Source organism: Homarus americanus, unplaced genomic scaffold, assembly GCF_018991925.1.
Source record: "Homarus americanus isolate GMGI-L3 unplaced genomic scaffold, GMGI_Hamer_2.0 scaffold45698, whole genome shotgun sequence".
NCBI classification, from domain to species: Eukaryota; Metazoa; Arthropoda; class Malacostraca; order Decapoda; family Nephropidae; genus Homarus; species Homarus americanus.
The window spans coordinates 11,048,525-11,071,499 of NW_024735554.1; the positions used below are offsets into that span (position 1 = coordinate 11,048,525).

Sequence of the window (22,975 nt, forward strand, 5' to 3'; positions counted from 1 at the left end):
CTTGCACAGGATGTATGGGAGTGCACAATAAACTAGCGCCTGAGCTGCTGTATGGGGGGGGGGTTGAGACAAATCTGAAAATCTGACTCGAGTGCCGTGTTGTTGTTTCTAATTAATTCTCTTTATTTTAATTTCGTGAAATAAAATTGTCGGATCACGCAAAGATTAGACACCCAAGCTTATTCCACCAGATTAAAACACGTCCTAACGCTAACCCCAACTTAACGCTTACCTAACCAAATATTGAACTAATCTAATCCTATCCCAACTTAACGCTACCTAACCCATCTTAAACTAACCAACATAACCTAACTTAGCATACCCCCTGCGCCCCCCCCCCTTCCAGGTAGCATTATGATGCTTAATATCAAGGTGAAATAAGGTGGGGGGGGGGGCTAATCTTCAGGTCGTCCAAACTGTCATAGTGCCAGGTGTCATTACAGTATTATAGTGCTGATACGTTATCCACTATTATTTACAAAAGACAAAATATAACACGAACATTCAATTCATATTGTTCATCTCTTAACGGTAATGAAGAAAATTTAAACAGGGACATTCAACTCATTCCAACCTAGAGAGAGAGAGAGAGAGAGAGAGAGAGAGAGAGAGGTGCGCGCGCATCCAATTCGACAAGCTAGTGGAGCCCAAAACATTGATCAACGTGACGTCATAAGAAATCCATCTATAGATCCACGAACGCCGACAACAACACCAACACCACCACCACCATCTTCCCCGTCTGCATCATGTTCCGAGAAAATAGAGAAAAAAAAATAAAGCCAATCTGTGTGAACTTCCATTATACAATTTTCTCTAAACTAGTTGTCATTATTTACAAGTTTCTCTTTCCTTTGACAATTTATTTTATTTCAACAATTTCATAGTCATTATACTTATTCCGTTTTCTTCGTCACTTCTTTTTACATTTGTCTTACGTTTGAAGTTTCCAGCCAATGTTTTTAAATTATTTTCCTTAAAGCAGACACGGAGGAAAGAAGGAGAATGAGAGTGTAGAAAGGGTAAAGAAAGATGGGGAGGTGAAAGGGAGAGAAAGTATGGGAGGGAGAAGGGAATGATATAGAGAAAGAGAGTTAAGACACTAGATCTCTCTCTCTCAACTTAAGAAAGTGTTGATCTAAATAACAACTTCGTCCACGCGCGGAATTTTAATAACACAATTGACACATTAAAGATCTGTAAAACATCACCTAATTAGTGATATTAATTGATGCTTATGAGGTATGGATGTGACCTAATTACCTGACACAACCAGACGTGCGCCCAGGTACAGTAATTAGTTACCTGAAATACAGTTGTGTGTGTATTTAACGCCCCGGGGACAAACGTCATTATTATTATCATCATTATTATTATTATTAGTATTATTATTATTATTATTATTATCACCGATATTCTCATTACACTTAATCGTTCCAAAGGCCGATCATAAATATCGTTACCAGGTATATAACATAATTACAATAATAATTAATTAAGCCTGGTCTAGTATTTCAGCCATTAAGAGAAACCTGAATATTGTAAATAGCCAAGACTAATTCATCTCTACCTTAATCATTATTACATTTTAAGTCCCCCCCCCCCCAAAAAAAATAGGTTTAATTTATCATATTTCACCATTGGAAAAAATTAAGCATTTATCCATCACCAAAGAGTATATAGTATTATTAGTAGTAGCATTTTATTAATTTATTTTTTATTTTATTTTATTTTAATTATTTTTTTTGGGGGGGGGGGGGGTCACCTGAAGATTACACACCTCAGTTTATTTCACCTGATGATGGAAATCTATCGTTAATCTATTCTACACTAACGATAACCTAATGCTAACCTACTCAAACGTTAACCTAACCTAACCTAAAGCTAACCTAGCCTAACCAAATTTAACGCTAACTTAACCTAACCAAACTTAAAACAAACCTAACACCCCCCCTCCCCAGGTAGCGTTAGGGTGTTAAATCATCAGGTGATATAAAAACTGGGATGCCTAACCTTCACGTAGTCCAACCATTTACAATAAACAGGGACAATACAATGTTGCTCTGAGAAAACGGCATATCCCGACACTGGCTGGCGGAATTCTTCCTCCTCATCCTCCAGTGACCCCTGACCTTTGGTCGCTCAGGGTCACGGAAATGGTGCAGTGATGATCCGGCTGACGGCCCCATATTGACCACGATATCTTCCATAGAGCTAATGAGACATGGGTCGTAAAAATACCATCATCATCATCACCATTGTTATCATAATCATCATAACACCATCATCAATATATAACTATCATCACCAACACCATCCTCAACACCATCATCACCAACACCATCCTCACCAACACCATCCTCACCACCACTATCATCATCATCCCCCGCATACACAAAATAGCCACATTCATTAAACATTCTACAGTAACAGTAGATGGAACTGTGACAAGTGGAGGAGGAAAAAAGAGTGGAGGGAGGAAAAAGAGGAGGTGGAGGAGGAAAAAAGAGGAGGTGGGAGGAGGAAAAAGAGGAGGTCGAGAGGAAAAAGAGAGGGAGGTGGAGGGAAAAAAAGGAGGTGGAGGGAGGAAAAAGGAGGTCAGGAGGGAAAAAAAAGAGGAGGTGGAGAGGTAAAAAGGGAGGTGGAGAGGGCAAGAGGAGGTGGAGGAGGAAAAAAAAAGTGGAGGAGGAAAAAAAGGAGGTCGAGGAGGGAGAAAAAAGAGGAGGTGGAGAAGGTAAAGGAGGTGGAGGAGGGAAAAAAAGAGGTCGAGGAGGAAAAAAAGAAGGAGGTCTGAGGAGGAAAAAAGAAGGAGGTGGAGGAGGAAAAAAGAGAGGTGGAGGAGGAAAAAGGAGGTGAAGAACAGAGGGAGTTGGAGAAAGAACAGGAGGTGGAGAAAGAGCAGAGGGAGGTGGAGAAGAACAGAGGGATGTGGAGAAAGAACAGAGAGTGGAGAGAAGAGGAGGGCAAAGGAGGAGGAAGAACAGGAGGAGGAGGAGGAGGTGGAAGACGTGAAGGACACAATCATATACGTCAGGAACACGACCCTCCACCGCTTCTGCAGGCGTAGTCCACGAAAGGAACAGCAATGACAACAGCAGCAGCACGAGTAACAGCAGCAAGAGTAACAGCAACAGAACTAAGAGCAACAGACAGCATTAGCAGCAGCAGCACACACACAACAGCAGCAGACAGCATTAGCAGCAGACAGCATTAACAGTCACACACACAGCAGCAGCAGACAGCATTAACAGCGTCACACACACAGCAGCAGACAGCATTAACAGCGTCACAACAGCAGCAGCAGCAGCGTCACACACACAGCAGCAGACAGCATCAACAGCGTCACACACAGCAGCAGCAACAGCGTCAACACACAGCAGCAGCAGCACATCAACAGCGTCACACAGCAGCAGACAGCGTGGCGGCGTCACACACACGGCAAGCAGACAGCATTAACAGCGTCACACACAGCAGCCAACAGCATCACACACACAGCGAGACAGCATCCACAGCAGCTGACAGCATCACACACAGCAGCATTAACAGCGTCACACACACAGCAGCGACAACATTAACAGCGTCACACACACAGCGACAGCAACAGCGTCACACACACACAGCAGCACAGCAACACACATTAACAGCGTCCACACACACAGCACGAACAGCATTAACAGCGTCACACACACACAGCAGCAGACAGCATTAACAGCGTCACACACACACACAGCATTAAGCGTCCCACACACACAGCAGACAGCATTAACAGCGTCACACACACAGCAGCAGCAGACAGCATTAACAGCGTCACACACACACAGCAGCAGACAGCATTAACAGCGTCACACACACACAGCAGCAACAGCATTAACAGCGTCACACACACAGCAGCGAACAGCATTAACAGCGTCACACACACAGCAGCAGACAGACAGCATTAACAGCGTCACACACACAGCAGCAACACACACACAGCAGCAGACAGCATTAACAGCGTCACACACACAGCATCGAACAACATTAACAGCAGCAGCACACACACAGCAACAGCACGCACACACACACACAGCAGCAGCAGACGGCATTAACCACAGCAGCAGCAGGAACAGCGGCGCCTCCGGCCAATCGCCGCCCCGATGATGACAACACGACCCTCTGACACGAAGACCTACACACACACACACACACACAGGGTCAGCCACGTGTACATAAACAGTCACATACATACATACCACACCACTTATACGCACATACGTCCAGACACACACAAGGTCAGCCACGTGTACATAAACAGTCACATACATACATACCACACCACTTATACGCACATACGCTCAGACACACACAAGGTCAGCCACGTGTACACAGAGTCACATACATACCACAACACTTATACGAACATACGCACATACGCTCACTCACACACACACACGTCACAAGGCCACGCACATACACGTGAACGTTGGCTTAAGGTCACGGTCAAACTCACATACCGCTTAACATGGGGATTGTAATAAATAAATAAATATATAATATATATATATATATATATATATATATATATATATATATATATATATATATATATATATATATATATATATATATATATATATATATATATGTGTGTGTATGCTCTCTCAAACTTACATACGCACATACAAAAACATACATATAAAAACATACACACACATACATACAAAAAAATAAATGTGCGCGCCCACACACACACACACACACGGAATACCTCACTAATTCCGGTCTGGTCCAAATCAGATTCAAAGCACTTCAACTATAATCCCCCGCACGCAGTAACCCCCAGCCAAGCGCACTCAAAGTCACAAGCACTCAAGTTTCACACACACACACACACACACACACACACACACACACACAAGTACTCAATTTTAGATGAACTCAGTTATTTGTACACTCGCAATCGTATCCACACACACACACACACACTCTCTCTCATTGTTCATTTACTCAATAAATCAATGAAAATCTCTCCACTACTCCGCCACCCTATGACATTGTGTATGTGTGTGCGTGTGTGTCTGCATATGACCTTATACTTGTGTGTGTGTGGTGTGTGTGTGTGTGTGTGTGTGTGTGTGTGTGTGTGTGTGTTTTTATGACTATATGTGCGTGTTCATATAATCGTAGTATGTATGGCTGTCTGTCTATGTACACGTGGTTGACCTTGTGTGTGTGTGTGTGTGTGTGTGTGTGTAAATATTTAAAAAAACATGTCCTTGGTTAACCATGTTGTATTGGTTGCGGTGTTTGTAAGCAGTCAGAGCGTGTTAGATAGATCCTTTCACGGTGCTTTGGGTGAGGGGTTAAGGGGGAGGGAGGGGGAGGGGGGGGAGGGGGGAGGGGAGGGGAGGGGGAGGGGGGGGGGAGGGGGGGAGAGAGAGAGAGGGGAGGGAGAGAGAGAGGGGAGGGAGAGAGAGGGGGAGGGGGGGAGGAGAGAGAGAGGGGAGGGAGAGAGAGGGGGGAGGGAGAGAGAGAGGGGGGGGAGGAGAGAGAGAGGGGGAGGGGAGAGAGAGAGAGGGGGGAGGGGAGAGAGAGAGGGGGGGGAGGAGAGAGAGAGGGGGGGAGGGGAGAGGGAGAGAGAGGGGGGGGGGGAGAGAGAGAGGGGGGGGGGAGGGAGAGAGAGGGGGGAGGGAGAGAGAGAGGGAGAGAGAGAGAGAGGGAGGGAGGGAGAGAGGGGGAGGGAGAGAGGGGGGGAGAGAGGGGAGGAGGGGAGGGGAGGGGGGGTTGAGGAGGAGGAGAGAGAGAGGGGAGGGGGTTGAGGAGGGAGAGAGAGAGAGAGAGAGAGAGAGAGAGAGAGAGAGAGGGGAGAGAGAGGGGGAGAGGGAGAGAGAGGGGAGGGAGAGAGAGAGAGGGGAGAGAGAGAGGGGAGGAGAGAGAGAGGGGAGAGAGAGAGGGGAGGGAGAGAGAGGAGGGGAGGGAGAGAGAGAGGGGAGGAGAGAGAGGAGGGGAGGAGGAGGAGGAGTAGAGAGAGAGAGAGAGAGAGGGGGTTGAGGGGAGGGGGAGGGGGTTGAGGAGAGAGAGGAGGGGGTGGGAGGGTTGAGAAGGAGAGTGAGGGGAGGGTAAGTAAGGGTCCCAAAATCGACCCCCCAGGTATATGCCAGGTAGCCAGTTATCGCCTCATAATATACCTCCCCCCATCCCTTTGTTGTCACCGTTGCCAGGACTACACCATCACCACCATACCCCTTACCACCACAACACTCCTATCACCATCACGACACTACTACTACCACCACCACCCTGCCACCATCATTTGTTGTCACCGTTGCCAGGACTACACCATCACCACCATACCCCTTACCACCACAACACTCCTATCACCATCACGACACTACTACTACCACCACCACCCTGCCACCATCATCACCATCGATCACCAAGCTCACCTCGGCTAGTCGTCTTTGTTGAGCGTATTGAGTGGTCACTAGGATGGGACGGCTGCCTTCCTCCCCTGATGAGAGGAAAGACACGCACACACCCTCGCACACACCCTCGCACACCATCACCAGTCACACAAGTCCCTCACTATACGCTCTTCACTAACACCAAAACATTTTATTTTATTTCTTGCATCAACTTTCTAAACAAGAGTGAAAGTGATACATGTATTTATTTACATCTTGACACAGACCAGAGCAAGTACAGTTACCTGATGATGATGACGACAGGTGTGGTACAGATCGTGATAGTAATGGTGGTGGTGGTGCTAGTGGTTATGGTGGCAGCGGTGGTAACAAGTTAAGTTAAGTAGCAGCAGTAGCAGTAGTAACTGTCGGTCACCACACCCCATTATTTACCACCGTACTGCTGCTGTTATTACTCCTACCCCCTTCCTCCCTCCCTTACCCTACCCCCTTCCTCCCTCCCTTACTCTACCCCCTTCCTTCCTTCCTTCCTCCCTCCTTTATCCTACCCTTCCCCACCACACGCCCACCCTGTCACCAACCACAATCTAGCCACATAAACACACCTTACCTACCTGCCTGCCTACCTACCTACCCACGCCCTGCTGCCCCCCCTGTCTCCACAATTGCACATGCCTACGCCTATACATGTTCTATTTAACGACTACACTATACCTACCTACCCTGCCTGACCACCCCCCACTCCGCATCAACCCCCAACTCCACCACCTCCTCCCCCCAACATCATCTCCCCACAACCTCTCTCATGCCAGGCTTACGGGCCACAAATAGCAACAGCCTGGTCGATCAAAGGTCACGCCATCAAGCTTACTGACCCTCCACACCTGCCCCGGGGACCCCTCCACCGCCTGCCCCAGGGACCCCTACCACCGTCTGCCCCAGGGACCCCTACCACCACCTGCCCCAGGGACCCCTCCACCACCTATCCCAGGGACCCCTAACACCATCTGCCCCAGGGACCCCTAACACCATCTGCCCCAGGGACCCCTAACACCATCTGCCCAGGGACCCCTACCACCACCTGCCCCAGTGACCCCTACCACCATCTGCCCCAGGGACCCCTACCACCACCTGCCCCAGGGACCCCTACCACCACCCGAATCCGTCCATTTGTCGGCGAGTCCGAGAGTAGAAAATACAACAATTCAAACAAACAAACGATGGATCTCACCCAAACTCAGTGAATGGTAATAATAACAGCAAGACGCCAGAAAATAATAAACCACCATCAACACTGTGGCATAACTGTACAGTTATCTGGTCGGCACCGGGACCTCGGACTTTGTTGTGGGTGGCGGAGGAAGGTGGCCGTGTGGACTCCCAACCTACTGACATAAACCTACTTATAAAAAATAAACTACAGCCGTCAAAGCCACACACAACCCTCCAAAAATACCAATATGTCTCGACTACTTTCTATTTAAGCTAAATTGACTAATGTACTTTATGGTTCGGAGTAAAAGACCAATTTCCCGTTGCGCGCCTCCCTGCGGGTGACACATGAACTAGTGGGTGTCAGTGCTGCCTGTCTGTCACAACGTGGTCCACTTCTTGGATAACTGTCTCCTGTGGCCGTGGTTGGAGTAAAGTGAGTTTATATATTTTTGTGTCCATATTATTGGCACACCTAAATAGTAACCCCCCCCCTTCCCCCCCAGGTTATTTCCCTCGATTAAAACAACCCGAACACTACATAGGAACATAAGGAGTCTACAATAGGCCGGTTGGCCAGTGCATGGCAGCTCCTGTCTAGAGTTACAACCACTCTCTGCCATCCATGAATCTATCCAGCCTCCTTTTAATACTTTCCAGCGTTCCAACACTTACTACAAAGTTGCTAAGCTTGTTCCACTCGTCCACTACCCTATTCGTGAACCAGTTCCTTCCTATCTGCCTCCTAAACCTAAACTTATTCAACTTAAATCCGTTGCTCCAAGTCCTATCCTGCTCGGATATTATAAGAACTTTATCTATATCTCCTTTATTTATTCCTTTCATCCACTTAAATACTTCTATCATATCCCCCCGCACTCTTCGTCTTTCTAGGGAATGCAAGTTTAGTTTCTTTAACCTATCTTGATATGGAAGGTTTCTAAATCCCGGAATCATTTTCGTCATTCTTCGGTGCACCGACTCGAGTGAATTGATATCCATTCAATAATAAGGGCACCAGAACTGAACAGCATAATCGAGGTGGGGCCTGACTAGCGCAAGATATAGTTGCAATATGACCTCCGCACTCTTATTACTTACACTTCTAGATATAAAACCCAATACTCTGTTTGCCTTATTTCGAAAATTAACGCACTGTTTTCTAGGCCATAGGTCCGGGCTTACAAATACCCCTAGGTCTCTTTCACAAGTCGACTTCTCGAGGTTGATGTTGTTAAGGCTGTATACATTGACAGTATTTGTTCTTCCAATATTAAGTACACTGCACTTGCTGGTGTTAAATTTAATTTGCCATTTTCTGACCACGCCTGCAGTTTATTTAAATCCTCCTGTAGTGCATTTGCATCCTGCCCTGCATTAATCTGCCGCCCTATTTTGGTGTCATCCGCAAACTTGCTTATGTTACTGCTGATCCCAGTATCTAGATCGTTTATGTAGATTATGAACAAGAGTGGGCCCAGTACTGACCCCTGGGGAACCCCACTAGTTACACAGCCCCACTCGGATTTAATACCATCTACGCTGACCCCGTGTTGAATTGGTGAGCCATGATTTTATCAAATTTATAACTTTCCCCTCGACACCATGAGCCTTAACTTTTCTCAGAAGCCTCTGATGCGGTACTCCGTCAAACGCTTTGCTAAAGTCTAAGTAAATAACATCGTAATTTTCGTCATTATCTACTACCTCGAAGACTTAACTAAAAAACGTCAGCAGATTTGTTAGACAAGATTTTCTCTTTGTAAACACATGTTGAGAGTCGTAGATTAATTTGTTTTTCTCTAAATGCGATCGGATGTTATTTGCTATAATTAATTCAAGAAATTTCCCCACTACTGACGTCAAATTCATTGGCCGGTAATTTGACGCTGATGCTCTGTCTCCCTTTTTGAATATGGGAGGAGTTAGGTTAAGTTAAGTTATGGTTGGTTGGTTATGATTAGGTTATAATACGTTAGGTTATGGTTAGAGTTAATCAACAGGTGTTGAAATATGCTGGGGGTTATTCTTCAGGTGATCCAATTGAAATTACGGATGACAATTTTATCCCTAAACAAAATCATGATAAAAGTTTGCTTAAAATTATTTACAAGTTCACACGTAACATCCACCAGATCGCCCACTAACGGTAACTGCTCGCTGGAGTATGAGAACAGTGACAGTACCCCCCCCCCCCACACCACCACCTGTAAGTGTTCCAATTAACTTGTATCATCAGTGAAGGCAAAGATAAACAGCAAGCCATGTCACCTGAAAATTAACCCCCCCCCAAGCTTAATTCGCCTCAAGATTAACCATCCCTAATTTAAATCTAACCTAACCTAACTTTAACCTAACCTAACATTAATTTAACCTAACGTAACTTTAACCTAACCTAACATTAATCTAACCTAACATTAAACTAACCTAACATTAATCTAACCTAACATTAACCTAACCTAACATTAACCTAACCTACCATTAACCTAACCTAACATTAACCTAAACTTCAATCTAACCTAAAATAACAAACCAAACGTAACATAACCATACACAAGATAACTCCCTCCAGTGTGTTTAATCCCCAAATGAAATAAACTAGGGTGGCTAATCTTCAGGCGATCCCCACATAGGGCCGGCAGTAGGAGAACGCCCTAACAACACACATACAACACCCAAGAAAGAACAAGTGAATGGACGGCAGTGAATGAAAAAGGGATTAAGTCTGTATCTCTTAGTCTGGGCTGTCCTGAGGGTCTGGACTGGCGGCAAGGAGGAAAAAAGATGAAATTATACCATTCAGGTCTCCCACCCCCCCTCCCCGCGTGTGTGTGTGTGTGTGTGTGTGTGTTGGAAGCAGTTGACCCCAATTTATCGCTCGAGGATAAGTCATAAAACCCGGAACAGCGAACACCAAACCTCACTTTACTACTTACGTCTGACCACCTGAACATTAGACACCTCGGCTTATTTCACGTGATGAGTAACCACCTCAATTAGAGCTAACCTAACCAAATCTAACATAGCCTACATTTAACTACCCTAACCTAATATAACCTAACTCAGCCAAACCTAATCTGACATAAATTAATCTAACCCAACTCGCCAGGTAACGTTTGGATAATTAATCAGGTAAAATAGTTAGGGTGTCAAATCTTCAGGTGTTTCCCTATCATGGGTTAGGTTAACTCAACCCACGGATCCCAGACACCTTTTAATCAGATTCCCGGGTTCACAATGGTGGTGTCGATATATCAGAATCATAAGTACATAAGAATGGAGGAAACTGCAGCGGGCCTTTTGGCACATACTGGGCAGTCTGGTTTACACCCAACCCCTATTGCTCATATATCCATCCAACCTATGTTTGAAGCTATCCAGCGTATTCGAGTTAATGGTGATATTTGGTAACTTGTTCCGCTAGTCTACTACTCTTTCCAGGCCAATGTTTACCTATCTCGCGCCTAAATCTAAATTTGTCTAATTTAAAACCATTGCTACGAATTCGCTCTTCGTTAGATAGTTTGAGTACCTTTGTAATGTCCCCTTTGTTTAGCCCTGACTTCAATTTATACACCTCTTTCATATCGCCCCTCACTACGTCTCTCGAGGGAGTGCAAATTAAGATGCTTTAACCTGTCTCTGTACTCAAGGTTCCTAATGCCCGGGATTAGTCTTGTCATTCTCCCCTGAATTCTTTCCAAGGATTCTATATCCATTCTGTAATACGGTGACCAGAATTGAACTGCGTAATCCAAGTGAGGTCTCTCAACCGCAAAATATAATTTTAGGACCTCGCAAGTCTTGTAACTAACACTTCTTTGTATGTATCCAAGTACTTTATTAGCCTTGTTTCGAGCAAATACACATTGTTTACTTGGCTTAAGATCCCTACTTATCATTACTCCTAAATCTTTCTCGCAGTCGGATTTCTCAATAACATCGTTCATCAGAGTATTAAAGGAATGTAAGGAAGAGCTTAGTATGCCCTTAGCAAAGTTGTTTAACATGTCCTTAAAAACAGGTGTAGTACCAGAATCCTGGAGGATAGCGAATGTAATACCGATTTTCAAACTCTATTCAAATCACCTGGAGAAGCACCGATTGATCAATGATTCCCAGCATGGCTTCACAAGCGGGCGTTCATGTCTAACTAATCTATTAACATTCTTTTCTTCAGTTTTCGAATCGGTGGACGAGGGCACAATTATGATGTGGTATATCTCGACTTTAGCAAAGCCTTCGACAGAGTCCCCCACGAAAGACTAATTAGAAAGGTAGAAGCTCATGGCATCAAAGGTGACATCCTTAAATGGATTAGGGCGTGGTTACAGGACAGGAAACAGCCAGTGAGCATTAACGGCACTAAGTCCCATTGGAGCAACGTCACAAGTGGAGTTCCCCAAGGCTCAGTACTTGGACCATTATTATTTATTATATACATAAACGACATAGATATCGGCATAGACAGCAACATAAGTAAATTTGCTGATGACACTAAAATAGGACGTGTTATCAAATCTGACGAGGACTCGGCAAAACTACAGGAAGATCTAAACAAATTTTTCGAATGGTCTGAAAAATGGCAGATGAAATTCAACGTCGACAAATGTAAAGTACTCAGTATAGGAGATGTAAACAGGGAAACCAGATACCAGATGAACAACGATGCCATAGAGAAATCCGACTGCGAGAGAGATTTAGGAGTAATGATAAGTAGGAACCTTAAGCCAAGTAAACAACGTGTTTTTGCTCGTAACAAGGCTAATAAAGTACTTGGGTTCATACAAAGTAGTGTTAGTTACAAGACTAGCGAGGTCATCCTAAAACTGTATCTTGCTCTTGTGAGACCACACCTGGATTACGCAGTTCAGTTCTGGTCACCGTATTACAGAATGGATATAGAGTCCTTGGAAAGAAATCAGAGGAGAATGACAAGACTAATCCCGGGCATTAGGAACCTTGAGTATAGAGACAGGTTAAAGCATCTTAATTTGCACTCCCTTGAGACGTAGAGCGAGGGGCGACCTGATAGAGGTGTATAAGTGGAAGGCAGGGCTAAACAATGGGGACATTACATAGGTACTCAAATTATCCGACCAGGAGCGAACTCGTAACAATGGTTTTAAATTAGACAAATTTAGATTTAGGCGTGAAATAGGTAAACACTGGTTTGGAAACAGAGTAGTGGATGAATGGAACAAGTTACCAAATATCATCATTAACTCGAATACACTGAATTGCTTCAAACATAGGTTGGATGCTTATATGAGCAATAGGGGTTGGGTGTAAACGGGACTGCCCAGTATGGGCCAATAGGCCCGCTGCAGTTTCCTCCATTCTTATGTTCTTATCTGGATCTGGTTTCCCTGTTTACATCTCCTACACTGAGTGTGCCCATGGGGTATAAGTTGGTTACACACTATGCTGTACTCTAGTTACCTGTTGAGCCTCCACACGTCTCAAATCGCTAATAAACTGAACCTTAAAAATAAAATAAAAATATGTTTTTGTTTTGACGTATTTCGGAGCCTCGACCAGTAGTTAAAATCGAGAGAGCTGTTCTTGATGAGAGAGAGACAGAGAGAGAGAGAGAGAGAGAGAGAGAGAGAGAGAGAGAGAGAGAGAGAGAGAGAGTGTGTGTGTGTGTGAGTGTGTGTGTGTGTTTCGTCAACCACCTGTCAACAATACAGCAAAATTTTTGTTAGTTTATCATTATTATCTATTTTTAAAAAGAGGAAATACTCTGGTAATACCCGACGTTTTAACCCGATGATTCATACTTTGCTTCTAAATACGGTTTGATAAGAATTTAAATTTCACCCAAACCATTTTTTCCTAATTGTAATCCCTAAGTAAACATCTAAGTGTAATAATATACGGTACTTACACTGTAGCTTACGTGAAGATTAGCCACCCCAAATTATTTTACCAGATGATGAAACGCTCTAACGTGAACCTAACACCCCTAGGTTGTTTAATCATCATGTGTCTACTGTATGCTGGGGTATCTAATCTTCATGGGATATGGCAAATGAAATTCAACACCAGCAAGTGCAGCGTACTTAATATTGGAAGAACAAATACTTATAATGTATACAGCCTTAACAACATCAACCTAGAGAAGTCGACTTGTGAAAGAGACCTAGGGGTACTTGTAAGCCCGGACCTACGGCCTAGAAAACAGTGCGTTAATGTTCGAAATAAAGGACAAACAGAGTATTGGGTTTTATATCTAGAAGTGTAGTAACAAAGGTGCAGGGGTGTTGCAACTATATCTTGCGCTAGTCAGGCCGCACCTCGATTATGCGGTTCAGTTCTGGTGCCCCTATTATAGAATGGATATAAATTCACTAGAGTCGGTGCATCGAAGAATGACAAAAATGATTCCGGGACTTAGAAGCCTTCCATATCAGGATAGGTTAAGAAACTTAACTTGCATTCCTAGAAAGACGAAAGAATGCGGGGAGATATGATAGAAGTATTTAAGTGGGTGAAAGGAATCAAAAGGGATATAGATAAAGTTCTTATAATATCCGAGCAGGATAGGACTCGGAGCAACGGATTCAAGTTGGATAAGTTTAGGTTTAGGAGGGAGATAGGAAGAAACTGGTTCTAAATAGGGTGGTGGACGAGTGGAACAAGCTTAGCAACTTTGTAGTAAGTGCGGGAACTCTGGAAAGTTTCAAAAGGAGGCTAGATAGATTCATGGATGATAGAGAGTGGTAGTAACTCTCGACAGGAGCTGCCATGCACAGGCCAACCGGCCTATTGCAGACTCCTTATGTTCTTATGTTCCGTTTTCTATGATGTAAGCAGTCAACCACGCCTCCTCAACCCCCCACTCCTACCAACCCTAAAATTATGTTTCTTATTTATTTCCGCACTTCTACTAGACAGCTGTACTGTACGTCTCTCTGGTCGCCCTAGAGGGCCAGTAAGGGTCATTTCCCCTTGATTGGAACAATTTATTTAGCCAGAACAATACAGATACAAAAAGTAATCAATATAGATATGGCCGAGCCTGAGCTCTCTTAGTGGCACCAATACTGTATATTTATCCCAAGGAATTTGTATAAAGCTTTTAGTGTTATCTGGTTTACAATGTTACATGATGTTAGTAAATACATATTACAATGTTACCACGTTTATATATATATATATATATATATATATATATATATATATATATATATATATATATATATATATATATATACAGTAATCTGTTAATTGGGTGGCAGCAATACCGTACAACACGGGCTGTGCTAAAGTAAAACAATAAAACAGTCAGTGTCGTAATGGTAAAATATACAATCACTGGCAATGGGAGTTTCTATCAACGTGACAATATACAGTATGTTGTATTGGATTTTAATGGCACAGTAAAACCTAAGAGATACATTTTAATACTTAAACAATAGTTGTCTTTTTAGAGACGATTTAAAGTTCTCTGGAGTCTAGTATTACCCAAGATGGTGTACCGACTTAACAACCGTACTACCCCTCTTGACCCCCATCCTTATTAAGGTAGAGAATGTTTACACCTTCAACCTTCCCTCACTGATAGGTGTATGGACACGTCAGTTACCTTTCGTTGTTAGTTGAAAATCGATGGAAATGAAGTCCAGCTTGTTTGAATTTTCTTATTGGTCCGTTACGTCAAGCAATTGATAGGCGATTCCGTGACTGGGTGTCATAGTTCTCAAGGTCGATAGAGGTGTGCTGCTCACACCTTACCCAAAATGCCACCATGACATCACAGCGTAGACAACAAAGCACCACCTACGTGCGCGGGAAAACCTCTATAGACCTTGGTAGTGTGTACGTCGGCTCATAGGTGGCACCCTAGTCGACGCTGTAAATGGTCGATTTCACCACCTTACTTTCATAGGATATTTGGTGTTACTAAAGGAGGAAAGTGTAATACCCGGAAAAAAAGTTGCAACGTTTGGTTGAGTTAAAGAGGACAACACCTTACATGCAATCCAAGCGAGGATCGAATCAGGGTAGCAGTCGTGTGAATCACGCTTGCGCTACCACGCCGTCCCACCAACACATGTGAGGCAACAATAACAGCTGGAAAAATATAGGAAAAAGGCGAAAGAAGTAAAGCTTAGAATTGAAGGAAAAAGAAAACCGACAAAGAGAGACAGTGAGCAAGGTCAGACGGATAATGAGCAGACTAAACACAGGTTAAAAAAAAAAATCCTAGAAGCGGTAAATCCCCGACCCAGGAGAGGATGGTCGTGGGGGGGATTAATTGGAAGGTCACAGGAAAGGTTAACTTGGGTCACGGGAGAACGTCCTCAAGGACTGACCTGACCTCTCTCTTCCCCCAATCCCTCCCATTTTTTCTCTCTCTCTCTCTCTCTCTCTCTCTCTCTCTCTACTTCTGTGTCTGATTCTCTCTCATTTCAAGCTTTTCACTTTGTTTCTTATTGCCCCGCCCCTCTCCCTCCACACATAATAATGGTTGTCCCTCGTGTACGAGGTTGGCCGGCCTTAGGGCCACTTTGACGTGAATTTGTTTAAGGTGTAGAAGCTGTCGCCAACACAACAACCACACCCTAAGTTAACGAGCTGCATGACCCAGTGTCAAGGAATAGTCCGAGAAGACCGGACAACTAAACCAACTGCACTGGTTAACCATTACCCCGGAACACGATCCACAAATCGATTAACATCCAGGTCTCCAATTACTGCTGGGTAGTCAGAGGCAAATGGTCTGAAGAATCTAGCCGAAAATTTCACTCTGCCCGGGGATTGAACCTGAGTCCACTCACTTGCGAGGCAAGCATGCTGACCATTGTACCACACATACATACATAATTACAGCACACTTTCCAGGTAACTCAAGTATTTGGGGATTTAATAACGGTGGATGGAAGGGAGACAGTATGAAAAGAGTAAAAGGGGGAGAGAGATAAATGGAAGAGAATAAGAAAGATAGTTGGAGGAGGGAGTACATAAAAGGGGGCAGTGAGAGAAGAAATTAGAGAGAAGCCAGTAGGGAGAGAACGAGGGTACAAAAGAAAGGGAGAAACGGATGGAAATGAATAAGGAGAAAGCAGGGAGGGAAGAAGAAGAAGGGATGTGGAGTGGGGGGGGGGATAGTTAAAGCACACTGGCCGTTACAGGTTGAGTAACACCCACGCTGCAACACTGTGACAGAGCAGCACTTGTCACGCTAAAGCTCCCTGCTGTGACGCTGTTATTGCCACACATCCAACGGTAACGGGGAGGGAGAAGAGGGAGGAGGTGGAGGAGAAAAGAGGGAGGAGGTGGAGGGAGAAGAGGGAGGAGGTGGAGGAGAGGAGAGGGTGGAGGAGGAGAAGGAGGGAGGTGGAGGGAGGAGGTGGAGGAGAGGGAGGAGGTGGAGGGAGAGGGAGGGAGGTGGAGGGAGGTAGAAGAGGAGGAGGTGGAGGGAGAAAGAGGAGGGGTGGACGGAGAGAGGGGAGGTGGAGGAGAGTAGAGGGAGGGAGGTGGAGGGAGGAGGTGGAGGGAGAAGAGGGAGGAGGTGGAGGGGAGAAAGAGGGAGGAGGTGGAGGGAGTAGAAGGAGGTGGAGGGAGAAGAGGGAGGGTGGAGGAGAGAAGGGAGGAGGTGGGAGGGAGAAGAGGGAGAAGGTGGAGGGAGGGAGGTGGAGGAAGAAGAGGGAGGAGGTGGAGGAAGAAGAGGGAGGAGGTGGAGGAAGAAGGGGAGGAGGTGGAGGGAGAAAGGGGAGGAGGTGGAGGGAGTAGAAGGAGGAGGTGGAGGGAGAAGAGGGAGGAGGAGGAGGAGAGAGGGAGGAGGTGGAGGAGAGAAGAGGGAGGAGGTGGAGGAAGAAGAGGGAGGAGGTGGAGGAAGAAGAGGGGAGGAGTGGAGGGAGAAGAGGGAGGAGGTGGAGGGAGGTGGAGGGAAGAAGAGGAGGTGGAGGAAGAGAGGAGGAGGTGGAGGGAGAAGGAGAGAGGAAGAAGAGGGAGGAGGTGGAGGAAGAGAGAGGAGGAGGTGGAGGGAGAAAGAGGGAGGAGGTGGAGGGGAAGAGGAAGGTGGAGGAGGAGGTGGAGGGAGAAGAGGGAGGAGGTGGAGGAGAGAAGAGGGAGGAGGTGGAGGAGAGAAGAGGGAGGAGGTGGAGGAGAGAAGAGAAATGATAAATAAAGTGCATAAATTATGTGTATTCCATAACTTAATAACGTACATAAACAAGTACACACACAACGCTGATCATAAAACTTACACACACATATACACACACTTTCCAAAACTTAAATACACAGACAAAAACAATCATCAGATACATACATAAAATATTAGTTCTAACATATACTGTATACTTACATCGTAGTCTGCATACACACACACACACGCACACGCACACACACACACACACACACAGTCATAAACCATCTCACTACTGAACAAAACGACCATTTGTGTGTTGTGTACAGTGTTTGGCGATTAATTATGAACATCGCGGTGTTAAGACTCCTTCACCTCGCGTTAGAGTGAAGCTCCCCCAGTCGACCCAGCTGAAGTACGGGGACCTAACCTTTACAGCTGGGAAGTAAGAGGTGTGTAGTGAGGGTCGTGCTGTGTAGTGAGGGTCGTGCTGTGTAGTGAGGGTCGTGCTGTATCTACTTTTGAATTTTTAAGATCTTATACACTGTAATATGAGACCTAACGATGACTGTACCCTAAATACAGAATAAAGAATAATTATCGTTAGCGAATTGGTTATTTATATATATATATATATATATATATATATATATATATATATATATATATATATATATATATATATATATATATATATATATATATATATACACACACACACCCGTGAATATTGTATACGAGATTATATAAAACAAAAGTATATAATGAAAAACATTATATATACACTACAGTACACAGCATTGACGCTCGCTGTAAAACTTTCCAACTTCCCGGGTAAGTTGGCGGCAAAGTTTGACCATAGATTAATTTACTTTTCTGCAAACTACCGCCCAAGCAAACTTTGAAAATACATTAGCGAGAGGTGAGGCGAGGCTGCAGCTTTAGGTGCGAACCAGTCCAGGGCATTACACTTGATAACACTCTTTCAGGAGGTGTGTGTGTACCGGAGACTTTAACTGCGTCTGTGGACCGAAACATTAGTTTTATGCTAACCTTGACCCTGTAAGCTGACCCTTTAAATTGGACATCACTTACGTCACACGACTTTGATTTTTGGGCGGCACATAACCAAACTATTAGGGGAGACAAGTCTATTAACCACGTGTGTACGGGCTCCCCTCTGTGCTGAGTAAAATCGTCTGGTGTCAGCCCAGAGTGAAGAGGTTCACGTCCCCCCACTCACCCAACAGCATCGTGCTAACTATCCAATATTTCGAGGTCCAGTGTTGACATTGCAGTGATTTTCGGACCTTTGGAAGACTATAAATGTCTCCTGTACACGCACAAACCACTAGTACTGTGCCAATTGTGAACCCCTGAACCGGCCCCTTAAGCCAGACTGTCCCGATAATCTATTGCCGGGTCGACACATCTGGCAAGTTAGTAACGCTGTACCCATACCGGAACACTCAGCATGTAAACTTTGTGATAAACCTTTATAGCATACACTTGAACACTATATTATTGAATGCAACACTGTCAAAGACTTCAGGCCACCTGGCTTATTGTATCATGAACTTTGTAATTACTACATTGAATCAGGGGTGCTTGAGAACATTCTTGCTGTTTATCCCAAATTTGCTCGCCCACTGATTTGTCTTCAATTAGAATATGACGTCCAATGTATATGAACCACTGTCTTACATGGCAGCGAACAGTGACATCACCCACATGACTCTCACCTATATATACTGCTAATGAATATGATGTATTTCTTTGTGTATGAACCTCTGTCCTGCGTGGCAGTGAGAAGTGATACCACCCTCAGTGTCAAGACGTGACTGAATTACTCAGAATAGGCAAACTGTACTTCAAGCTTTCTCAATAATTCTTTTAAACTAAAAACGTCGCTGGTGTTGCACCTTTCACCAACTTTGAAAGTACAAGAGGTAGAAAGTTAGCGGTGAGATTAACGTCACTTTCCCACCCAAAACTGTAGCAAATATTCAAAGTTTATGTTGGAATTCAAACTAAGATATTCATTACAGGTTGGTCACACCTTAATTATCTCTTCCAGGTTTCTAATTTAATCTTTTTGGTGGGTGTAATTAGGCCACCTGAAGATTAGCCCCTAAATTGCCCAAGTTGCACTCTGGTTAATAACGACGGAAAACACCAGATAACAGAACTCGGCCAAGACACCACCAGTGTCCACAAAGGCTTCATCAAGGTACTGAGCGGACATGAGACTATAAATGGACAGACGTACGGCCGGTCAGACAGTGTGATGGCACTAAAGGGGGTAAAGATTCGTTTTAGTTACACCACAAAAACTAACAAAAATAAGTTTACTTGGTGTATTTTATGTTTCAAACGAATCTGACCTTCATTTCCGTCACAAATGAGGCTTTTTTTTCCATAGAAAGCTACCTAACCTTACCTAACATCCTAGCCGGGAGGCTTACCCCCCTCCCCCCTTTCCCCCCGGAAAAAAATAATTTTTATGTCCGGTACCAATGAAAGCAACATTCTTGCAGTGTCATGGTGTAATTTTACGCGTTTTATTTTTGTGGACGTGAGAATAATATTCAAGAACAGTTATGGGGTGTGCAACGGCCTTTACGATGACCCTGTCCTGATCTTTTTCAGCAATATCGCCTTTAACACATGGAACTCGGCACTTTTCGAAACTTTGGAAGTCTCGAAGTTTCCTGGTGGGAATTATTAGCTAGTACTGTACTCAAAATATCGAAACTTCGAGATCTCTCCAGAGCTTCGAAAAGGTGGTATTCCTGAAGCAAGATGAGGGCAAGAAGGTCATCGTAAATGGCGTCGTCCACCCCATGACTGTTCTTGAACACGGCCCGCCCGAAATGAGAGGGTTGGTTGTAAACAAACAACCGACAACAGCAGATAACTACTGTTTGAAGGTGACCCTATTAAAAACTAAGCATTTTCACAAAGCACGTTACTCTTAAATATCAATTCGTAATTGTAATAAATAACATAGTTAGCGTAGTCAAAAACAATAGAATAGGAATGGGTGAAAGACGAATAAGTTTTTATTAACCTGTGTGTACTATCGAAGAGTCCAAAATACTCTAAAAATTTAAATTTGCAACAGAAACGAAATAGAATAAAGTTTGATTTCTGTTTCTCCCCATATAGAGAAATATGAAGTTCCGTGGTGTAACAAACGAATCTTAACCCTAAAAGGCATGGCTAGCAAGTCTTGGTATAACTTTTATTCTCCTTTAAGAAATTTGTATTAAGTTACTGGATGTTATGCTTAAGATAGCTCCCCCCAGCTTATTTCACCTGAAGATTAATCACCCTAACACTATATGGGCGGGGGGTTGTTAGGTTAGAGTGACTAAACTTCAGGTGAAATAAGTTAAGGTGCTGAATCTTCAGATAATCTCTTCAACCATTCATGCACGTCTGCTGCGTCTCTCGACCTAAATCAGCACACACAACCTTCCCAAACTGGTCCTCGCGATTACAACGAACCAGTGTGTGTGTGTGTGTGTGTGTAAACAAACTCGCAATATGTGTCGAGTCCTTTATTTATAACCTTAATACTTAAGTAGTGCAGCGAAAGCCCCCACTACTGTATGACTGACGTCACTACCTAGATCACTACACGCTTTAGAGCAAGGGCGGATCCTGGGGGGTTCGGACCCCTCCCCTTTGCATCAGAAAATTCCAATGCTTTTTCTTTAATGCAGTATTGTACTCAAGCATTTTTTTATATTAAAAAGTAATCACTATTGACCTTAGAATATCGCCTAATATCAAGTGCACACGGCCTCAAAAAGCCCATGATATCGGTCAGATTAAAAAAAAAAAAAAATAAATAAAGGCTGGTTGGGCTCGCTTTCTTGCCTTGACCCCCCTCCCCCCTTTTCGATATTCCTGGATCCACCCGTCTGTATAAAGTGATGTCCGTTTTTATATTTACATGAATGAGTCCTATAAATACTTTGCTGACATCAACAAGGTCAATGCAGTCCTTGTTGACATCAAATCTAATACAAAATGTGCCAAAATCTTCCAGTGACGTCACCAAGTCCACCAAATCATTCTACTGACGTCACCAAGTCCACCAAATCATTCTACTGACGTCACCAAGTCCACCAAATCCTTCAACTGACGTCCCAAAGTCCACCAAATCATTCTACTGACGTCACCAAACAGTCACAAACTAATTCACCCAACATTTCCACATGCCTGTTAATTAAAGGCCGCCGGTATCAACTCGCATTAAAAATCACCAAACTAGCTCGAGTGTCGCCCTCACCAGCCAGGATCACCATGCGGACTAACCCTCACCAAGCACGTACACACACACACACACACACAAATAAGGAACGAGATCGGTTTCACCAATATTAGAAAAGTTTTGTCATTTTCACCAAGCTAGATCCATTTTTCAGTCTCCAAATGTCCTAAACTACTGTTATCACCAACAGCACCATTATTACCAAGAGCAGTTTAACCTCGCTTCACCAAGTTGAGAAAAAATAAGGCATGACTGGTACCATTAAGCATTTCACCAATTAACTTCCTTTCAGTCACCAATCTGCACATGGAACATTAGGCATTTCACCAATCAATGTCCTCTTCCAGTCACCAATCTTGGGCTACCATTAGCGTTACTCAGGAGCACCAGCACCGAGTTGAACCACTCACCAAGAGCAAAAGAGAAGAAAAAGTAATGACAACAGACTCGCCTTTTATAAGAACAACCGACATTCCACCAACCAATTTCCTCTTCCAATCACCAGTCGAGTGTTGTTGCTGCCCTGTCACCAAAGTAACATCACGCAGTCTAGCTTCACAAAGTGCAAAAAATAATAATGCATGACAGGCAGGAAGGAGGAGTTTCACCAAGCACTCTTATATACTGCAGGTGTACAGTGATATCAGGGATAACATGGTCTGCCCAGTGAAGCACTAGGACCTCACCATTAACCTTGTTGGACTGGTGCCCAGAACTACTTGTAGTTGTAGGTGGGTAGGATTCTTACTATTGAGACTAGCGTACCCTGTTTCGTAACTTACAAATGTCTGGGGGGAAATTTTTAAATAAATGCTACGTAATTCTAGGGTATTCTGCTAACACTCGAGAATAAATACTCTATTTAAGAATTCTGTTTAAGTACTTACGGTATTATTTCCTTTAAATTGCGAGCTAGATATATAGAGTTTTCCGCGGACAACCTGCGTTACCCTACCTCCACGAGCTACAGCCGAACAC

At 44.2% G+C, this 22,975-nt stretch overlaps 1 protein-coding gene across 5 annotated transcripts in view; it reads right to left on the reverse strand.

Moving 5' to 3' along the window:
- Positions 1-22,975, reverse strand: part of LOC121871516 (hexosaminidase D-like) — a 273,277-nt gene that overhangs the window by 145,578 nt on the left and 104,724 nt on the right. For 3 of the 5 annotated variants that reach the window (XM_042373926.1, XM_042373927.1, XM_042373922.1), the window contains exon 1: positions 22,885-22,968. The exons of the other annotated variants lie outside the window; for them this stretch is intronic. The gene's annotated coding sequence lies outside the window, so the exon portion shown is untranslated. Of the gene's footprint in view, positions 1-22,884; positions 22,969-22,975 lie in introns of those variants that run through there. 5 annotated transcript variants of the gene reach the window in all.